Here is a 9,138-nt window from a genome sequence, read left to right as displayed (position 1 = left end):
CGAATTGTTGGTCGAATTTTATCAACCCATTTTACAACAGGAAGGCAGGTAGTAAGTTGATGTCGTAGACATGCTTCTTACTATCAGAATGGACCCCTCAAGCTCTAGTAAAATAGGTGCCTTCTCTAAGTTGCTTCATAGTGTTTGGATGAAAACGAAACCATTGTATTCCTCGTGAACCGTGTTACTTATATTACCATATTACCAGGAGGTGGCCAATTTAGCTTTTGAAGACGAAGAGATGATGAGTGATCATTGCCCCTATGTCGGCTCGGCCCAGAACTATCTTCTAGGAGGATAGGGATTGTTTTCTTTATAACTTTGCATCGTTAGGTTTTGCTCAAAACATGTGAATTTTGTATGTACAAACTTTTTATAAATTCATTAGTAAGTGTTGCTTTCGTAATTAAAAATGCGGGTTGATGCCAGGAACTAGATTTTTGGATCCCACCATCTTGACTGCTATCTCAGCCACCACATGAGTAAATTAGCCAAACCAGCTCTCGACTCATCGAGCTAGAAATGTTGGTAAATTGGGACCGTGGTGCACCGGTTGTACTCGACCACGATTACCCCCATTTAGAAATGTTCAAAAATCCAAAGAGAAAAATAATGGATGTAGACACTACATATATCTACCATGTTAACTTCCTTCGTTCCAAATTATTTGAAATTTTAGTTTTCATAAGTCAAATCTTTCAGTGTTTGACAAAGAAGTCTATGGAAAGAAATATCAACATCTATATAACTCAATCTCTTTCATATTTCATCGTAAAATATGTTTTCATACTATGTATAGTTGATGTTGTAAATATTAGCACATTTTCCTATAAGCTCGGTCAAATATAAAGGCAAGTTTCTATAAACTTGCTCAAATATAGAGCAGCTATTGTCGCAGGACAAAGCTAGATACTTCCAATAATCTGGAATTGGGGATGCACAAGGTTTCATTTTTAACTCCAAAACACAAGTCCAGAAGAAAAAGACATGTCTCGACATGAATACTACTCCCTTTGTTCCTAAATATAAATCTTTTTAGAGATTCCAGTATTGGCTACATATGAAGTAAAATGAGTGAATCTATACTTTAAACTACGTCTATATACATCCGTATGTAGTCCAATTGAAATCTCTAAAAGGACTTATACTTAGGAATGGAGGAGTAGCAGATTTGTATTGGCATGTGAATTTTGACCATTTTGCTTCTTTGTATGTTTCTCATGTTATGTTGTGTGTGCAATTTTAAAATTTGGTCACATGAATCACATGATAGATATATGGTATGTCTATAACCTGAAACAAAATCAAATACTTATATTTAGTAGAAATTTCAAACACCACCATGTATGGCAAGTTGGCAACCAATATCTGAAACATCCCACCCGTTACAGCGCTTGTCAGCCTTATATTGACGATTTACTTTCCTTTTTTCTTTTTTTTTTACCATTTTTATGTTGAATTTTATTTCATCTTTTTTTTCAGCTTCTTTTAAGAAAGGTTTTTATTATGTTTCCTTTTTTCTTTATATTCTTATTTATTTTTCTTTTTAATGTTGTCCTTTATGTTGTTTTATTTTATACCTTTGTTTTTGCATCTACTTCTTTGTTCTCTTGGGAAAATTAACTCATATGCACATTTAATTTATATACAATAATTATTTTTATAAAAAAACATACCTAAAATACAGAAATATTTATTTTTACTGTTTTTCTTTGAATGTCTAAGGAATTTGTTTTCAACTACAGAACTGGCTTTTTAATGCATGTTTTTCTGTTAAAATGCATGTACATTTTTAGTTAAGGAGAAAAGTATTCTCACAACTTGTAAACATATATTTTTTTGGTTAGATAGGACATTTTAAAAAAAATTGCATGAACATTTTTTAATAGGACGCACATTTGTCGGCACATATAGGAACATGTATTGCGTGAGTCTGACGAGGTCCTATACAGCGCTTCTAGCTTCAGTTTACCCCAACAGCACCTGAAGCCGCCTGTCTGGGCTAGCCCATTTAGCGCACGTGCTCTTCTCGCTTTATTTTTCTTTGGTGACTGGTTGACCATTTACTTTCGTAAAAAAGGTATAGGAAAATTTAAAAATAACTAGAAATTCATAAATTTGGAAAAAATCCACGAGTTTAAAAATCTAGAATTTGAGGAAAAGGTCATATTTTTTAAAATAATTCAGTAAATTAATTTCCAAAAGTTCGTATTTTTTGCAAACCAGTTTGAAAACTTTCCTAACTTTGAATAAACTTCATGAATTTGCGAAAATATAAATTTGAAAAACACAAAAATATTTAAGAAATATATTCAGAGGTTTGAAAAAAATTCATGCATTTGAAAGAAAAAAATGATTTTTTATCCGACTGAAAGCTTACAGTAGATTCCCCAAAACCTGTTTTGAGACAAAGATACCCAGAAAGATGGCTGCGAAGCTTCTGGAAGCTTCCAAAAATCAGGACGAGCTTTCCGCGAAGGTGCCTTAGATGGGCCAACCCATTAGATCGAAGGGTGCGGGTGCGGGTGCCCTGTCCCGGCATAGCTAAAAGTGGCGCTTAAGGCGCCAAATGGGATTTGTGTCCCTGTATTTTCTGTCCTTTTTCTATTATTTTATGGGTTGCTTCTCGTTTTTCGTTTTTATTTTTCATCATGTTTCCTTTTCTTTGACCTCTTTCTTTTTCTTCGGGATTTTCCATTTTGTTCATTGTATTTTTAAAAATTGCACACAGTGTATTTAAAACTTTCCACAAACCAAATTTTCATCATGCATTTAAACCGCTGATAGTGCATTTTCAAAAAGTTCACTCTCCTTTAAAAAAAAATCGTTGCGCACTTATAATATGTTAATCGCACATAAAACTAATCCCCATGTCGTAAAAAAATGTTTGTCGTATATTTCCAAATAGGTTCAACGTGTTTATGAAAGAATGTCATGTACTTTCAAAAGTTTCATGGGGGTATTTGAAGAAATCTTATCATTTACTGTAAAAAATTCCCACTGTGTATTTAGCAAATCTTTGCCATCTTTTTTGAAATGTAACTACATATTGTGAAAAATGTTCATATCATGTTTTAATACACCATGAATATATCTTAAATACATTAGACATTTTATAATAAATATTGAATTGTTTAATTAATACCCAAAGAACAGTTTATAGAAAATAGGAATATATCTATGTTTGTATATCTTTACGTAGCTGGAATATTTTGAAACACACAAGAAATATATTTTTAATACACGTTGAACACTTTCTAAATACACATATTTTTAAATACAAACTGAACTTGTTATGATACATGATAAATATTTGGAATAATGCCAAAAAATGAAATGCACGATGAACATTTTTCCAATACACTGAGAATTTTTAAATACATCTTGAGCATCTTTAGTACACAATGAATATTTTTAAATACATTATGGAAATTGATATAAAATTAGTAAAATTAAAATTAAAATTATGATTGTAAAAAGTGAGAATACATTTGTTAAATCAAACTGGGCTTGTTTAAAATTCATGATTAGAAGATAAAAATCAAATGCAAAAAGAACATATCTTACTAGCGTGCAATTGCATACTACCGACTGGACTTACGCCAACCAACATATTGTCTTTGGTGGCAACAAGTGGCACAACATACGTACAACATTTGTCCCCACGAGAGTGTTTGGATGAGTTTTCCATGGTTCGGTGGGACTAGAGTTTGACTGTGTGCGCTTTGTTTCCTGGGATCCGATTTTCAAATCTAAGTATCTTCTCAGCATGTGGCCAAATCACAAAACCGTTTTCACTGTCGTGCTTCTCATGTGAGAGCTTTGAAAATAGATTCCATGTTGATAGTTTTCAATCAACCTTTTTACCCAACTTGTACTCTACATTGTAGTAAACTTGTACTCCTCTATGTGTAGTGCATCCCACGTGCACAACTGATAATCCCCAAGTGAGAGAGTCGTAGAACTTTTCAAAGTGAAGGTGGTAAATATGGAGTGTCGAACCCAAAAGAATCTAAAGGTAGAATTTGTATTCTCTCAGGTTCAATCTGCCAACGATACAACCCTACGTACACCGAACGTTTGCTTTACCTAGACTATACTAAAAAGTACTTTACATGTATAAAAGAGATAGTTTACAAGATAATAAAGTATTACTAAATAAAAGTTAGTTATTGTAATGTAAAGGCACAATAAAATAAAGATAGTGAGTGTGGAGTAGAGGTGGTAGGTGTCGAAATATCCCTAGGCGGCTATGTTACTAGACCGATAGTCATACATTATAATTATATGTGAGAGAAGCCTATACTAACATGCAACAAAATCCATCGACAATATGTACTTATGATTGAAACCTTTAGCAAAAATCCACAAACACTAAGAATTTAGTAAGGTAAAACCCAACCATAGCATTAAAATTTATAGCTCCCTTTATCTCATATGCATCAACTCCTATATTCAGACTCGCTAATATCTGTCACTCCGGTTGCCCTATGCATACTTATCTCAGCATACCACTAACTCTAAAGTGTGGTCCACATATGTGCGCACTCATATGTTGGACACCGAAGGATAGCAACATATCATCATAAGATACAATTCAAATCAATCATAATAGATCACCAATCACCATAGAACAAAAAGGATCGATCTACTAAGACATAATAGAAGTGCAACAAATCATTGCTCTCCATGCCCTCTGAATGATTGGACAGAATGAGCAGGACAACACTAATTAATACGCGGTCACGAGGTGACTCCCAAGGGGTTAGTTTTTTCCTCCTTCTGTCAACACCGCCGCCGGTCTGCCATGCATCTGATGTGACTCCGCTCTTGTTCTTGTTTGGTTCAATGTTGTTTGGTTGTGTGGCGGCGGTGACGCCCCCTAGTAGGAGTAATGTCTCCTATGTCCGATCCCCATCAAGATGGTGTGTCTATAGTGTCTTCGGAGGGTGTGTGTGTGGAGATATGTCTCCGTCAGATCTCGTAGGATTTGCTCGGTGTTCATCTTTTGTGGATCGGTGTGGATCCGGTCTTCGTACTTGTGTACACAAGTTTGATCTTTGGATCTACGCCTCTATTCATTGGCGATAGTTGTTGTTCTAGTGTGCTAGTCCAGCCTGTATTGGGCCTTAGCGCAACGAATTTCTGACTGTCTAATACAACAAGGTTTGCTAGGCCCTGGTGAGAGAGAGGTGATGACAACGACGCTCTTTTTGACTCTCTTGCCAGATTCTCAAAATTTGACTTGATCCGAGAATGATGCAACGAAATGAATAGGACAAGAGAGTAAAAGGGTACGAGATATGTATTGTAATCAAGGACGGCTAAATGCTCGGATTGCTTCCTTTAGGAGGCTGCTAAGCACATGCATTGGCCTCTTTCCATGAAGATTAAGTTGCATCCTGGCAAACTTGCCCTGAAAACATGCTACGCTAGTTGATCAGGAAGCAACGGTCATGACTGTGACGATTTGGCATATCTGGGAGGCTCACAACACTGCGAGGAATGAACCGGAGGCCCCTCACCCGAAACGCACAACAGCTAGGATCCAGGCTTATATTGAGTTTATCATCCAACACTTGTACAGACCGGTACCTATACACAGGCGTGAGACCTCTTCGTCGATTCCGCTTTGGTCCCCGCCGCCGGTAGGTAAGCTGGTTGTGTTCTCTGATGCTGTTGTTTCTGAAGATTTAAATAAAGCTGGAGTGGGTGTTGTGATTCTGGATCATTTGGGTAAGTGTGTGGCTGCTTGCTTTGAATCTCTGAAAGGAATTATGAATCCGGAAGTTGCTGAAGCCATGGCGCTTTGTCGGGTGGTCATTTTGGCGCGGGAGGAAGGCTTTGCTGATTTGGTCTTCAAATCGGACTGCCTCTCGGTGATACAACATCTTGCATCCCCAAGCAGGGATTGTTCTGCTGTTGGAGCCATTGTGAATGAAATCAAAGTGGTTGCAAGAGACCTTTCTGCTGCGTCGTTCATGCATGTTCGTCGGCACTTCGATGTCTTAGCTCATATTTTAGCTAAATCTAGTTTGAACTCTACTAGTCTTTGTATTTTTCGTTCTGCTCCGGATTGCATCCGGGAGACTCTTTATAAATTTGTTGCTTGATCAATAAAGGCCGACGTTGTCTCTTTCAAAAAAAAAGAGTGTACTGTACTTATATACTTACATGCATATGTATATAGCACAGGACCTACGAACATAAGAGTAGCAGGTAGTAGCTAGCATAAAACTCCATCTACGCATGCACCTATGCACGCAAAGTATAAGCTTTTCCACTTCAAGCGAGCGGCAGACACGGCACGTTACGCTCCCGCGCGGCGTTGACAAGCGATAAGAGTGGTGGTGCAAACGGCGAACCGCCGTGAACGGCAAAGAAGGGCCGCCGTAAGCAGACGACAAGAGTGGCGGCCGCGACGTGCGGCGAGGACGGCAAGAAAGCCCAGTTGGTGGCGACAGGTCGGCGACACCATAGAGAAACAGATCTCAGAACGAGATCAAAAGTCTATTAGAAAACACTAAAAATTCAAGGACTAAAGTGAAAAAAAACCAACAAGAAAAACCAGAAACCAGAAATCACTGTAGTGCTCCTCTGCACGACAAGTGTCGCGCGCTCCGCAGAAAAGTCTCATGGACGCTATGCACGTGACACTTGTCGCGCGCGGAGCGCTCCCCGACTAATCGTTGCGGGGAGCGCTCCTCAACTAGTGATTTCGGGAGCTCCCTATTCAATGACATGCAAGTTTCTAAAAAAAAAAGGTTCGATGGCCTGCAATGTTTCCTCACGTTCAAGCATGGCATATCTGCATTGACCTCAGAATGATGAAACGAAAGGGATAGGACAAGAAGAGAGTAATCAAGGTCCAGGAAACGCTCGGATCGCTTCCTTTAGCAGGCTGTTAAGCACATGCATTAGCCTCTTTCCTTGAAGATTAAGCTGCATCCTAGCAGTCTAGCTTGCCCCGAAAACCTGGACACTACTTCAAAGGATATGTAAGACGTAAGATCATTAGGCTGGTTGTAATGAGGAGTATCATATACTAGTATCATGCATATCATACTAGTGTATGATACCACCTCTCTAATGCATAGTATCATATATTAGTATCATGTAGTACTTTATTTATTGTCATGGAAGACACATAGTAGCATATCATTTATTATGATACGGTATCATGATATGATACTCAACTCTCTCTTTCTTCATTTAATTCTACGGTAGTCCACAGAATGTACTGTACTTATATACTTACATGCATGTACATAGCACAGGACCTACGGTACATAAGAGTAGCAGGTAGCTAGCATAAAGTTCCATCTACGCATGCATGCACCTATATGCACGCAAAGTATAAGCTTTTCCACTTCAAGCGAGCGGCAAGCACGGCACGTTACGCTCCGGCTTGGCGTTGACAAGCGCCATGTACGAAGCAACCAGATAGATAGATGCCAACTCGACCGATCGATCGCCTATAAATTGCCTAGGAACCATGCATTCAAACGTACCCATTCAAGCCGATCAATCATCGGCAACAAATACACTATAGTAACTAGCACTGACAGCGTTAGGGCGCTCGCAATGGCGAGCCGTTTGGGAGTCGTGCTGGCTTTAGCGGCTGTCGTCCTTCTTGCCGCAGCGGGGGCCGCCGCCGGGCAATCCACGCCACGGCCACCCAACGCCCAGGGCCCGAAGCCGAAGCCGAAGCCGATGAAGGTCAAGTGCACTGAGAACCGCAAGGAGAACCCCTACTGTTTCAACCGGAACATGGACTGCCCCGCCAACTGCCCCCAGTCCTGCTACCCCGACTGCAACACATGCAAACCCGTCTGCGGTAACCACTGGATCGATGCCATGTCTTAACAATGGAGCTACTTACGTACGTTGATTTTGTTGGTTAATGGTTTTGGTTCGTGCCTTCGTGCAGTCTGCAACACCCCGGGGGCGTGCGGCGACCCGCGGTTCATAGGTGGTGACGGCAACGCCTTCTACTTCCACGGACGCAGGGACGCCGACTTCTGCGTCGTCTCCGACCGCGACCTTCACATCAACGCGCACTTCATCGGCAAGAGCGGCCACAGTGGCATGTCCCGGGACTTCACCTGGATCCAGGCCATCGCTGTGCTCTTCGACGGCCACCGCCTCTACCTCGGCGCCAGGAAGACCGGCACCTGGGACGACGCCGTCGAGCACCTGGACATCACCCTGGACGGCGAGCCTGTCTACCTTCCCGCTGACCTCATCGAAGGCGCCAAGTGGACGTCCAGCCGCGTGCCCGAGCTGTCGGTGACCCGCACCAAGGCGGCCAACGGCGTCCTCGTCACCGTCGCCGGAAAGTTCAGCGTCAGGGCCAACGCCGTGCCCATCACCGAGGAGGAATCGAGGGTGCACCGCTACGGTGTCACCGCCGATGACTGCCTCGCGCACCTCGAGCTGGCGTTCAAGTTCGACGCGCTCACCGACGACGTCCACGGTGTGGTCGGACAGACGTACCGCTCCGACTACGTCAACCATTTCGACGTGAGGGCCTCCATGCCCACCATGGGAGGAGATGCCACCTTCACCACCTCCAGCCTGTTCGCCGCCGACTGCAGCGTGGCGCGCTATGGAGTCAGCCGTGGAAACGACGGTGCCGCGGTGCTATCTGAGCTCGCTGGTGTCACCTGCGCCAGCGGCATGGACGGCAAAGGTGTCGTGTGCAAGAAGTAAAACGCTTCTGCCATGCATATGGCGAGTGCCCGTGCATGTCTGCATGCATGCATGGTTGAGAAGTACACACAGAAATAAGCAAAGGACATACATTAATGTGTTTGGAACTTGTAACTTTATCAAGAAATAGTATGCGTCCGTTTGCATTATCTGTTGCACCGGCGAGAATATCGATTCAAACTTTACATTCAGCTGTTGAAATTCTATCTCTCGTTTGGTGACTTTGCCGCCCGATGCCGGGTTTTATGGACTATTAGGGAATAATTTTATCATTGAGCATTTTTTCCTAACAAACCTTTTGGTTGCTTGTTCAATTCCACCTCTGAGTTGTTACTTGTTACACAGCTGTTGATGATGCAAGGTGCAGGTAATCTTCTACCAATGTGGTCCACCAAAGGCATTTAACTGTTGATGATGCAATTCCAC

General features: G+C 41.4%; 1 non-coding gene across 1 annotated transcript; it reads left to right on the top strand.

The window, feature by feature from the left end:
- The first annotated feature begins 7,507 nt into the window (after window positions 1-7,507).
- On the top strand, window positions 7,508-8,863 carry LOC109748513 (uncharacterized). Its single transcript, XR_005769022.3, has 2 exons — window positions 7,508-7,837; window positions 7,931-8,863. It is a non-coding gene; the product is annotated as an uncharacterized protein (transcript).
- The last annotated feature ends 275 nt before the right edge of the window (window positions 8,864-9,138 follow it).

The sequence above is a fragment of the Aegilops tauschii genome, chromosome 2, assembly GCF_002575655.3.
Source record: "Aegilops tauschii subsp. strangulata cultivar AL8/78 chromosome 2, Aet v6.0, whole genome shotgun sequence".
Lineage (NCBI taxonomy): Eukaryota > Viridiplantae > Streptophyta > Magnoliopsida > Poales > Poaceae > Aegilops > Aegilops tauschii.
This window is presented reverse-complemented; position numbering and strand designations above follow the sequence as displayed.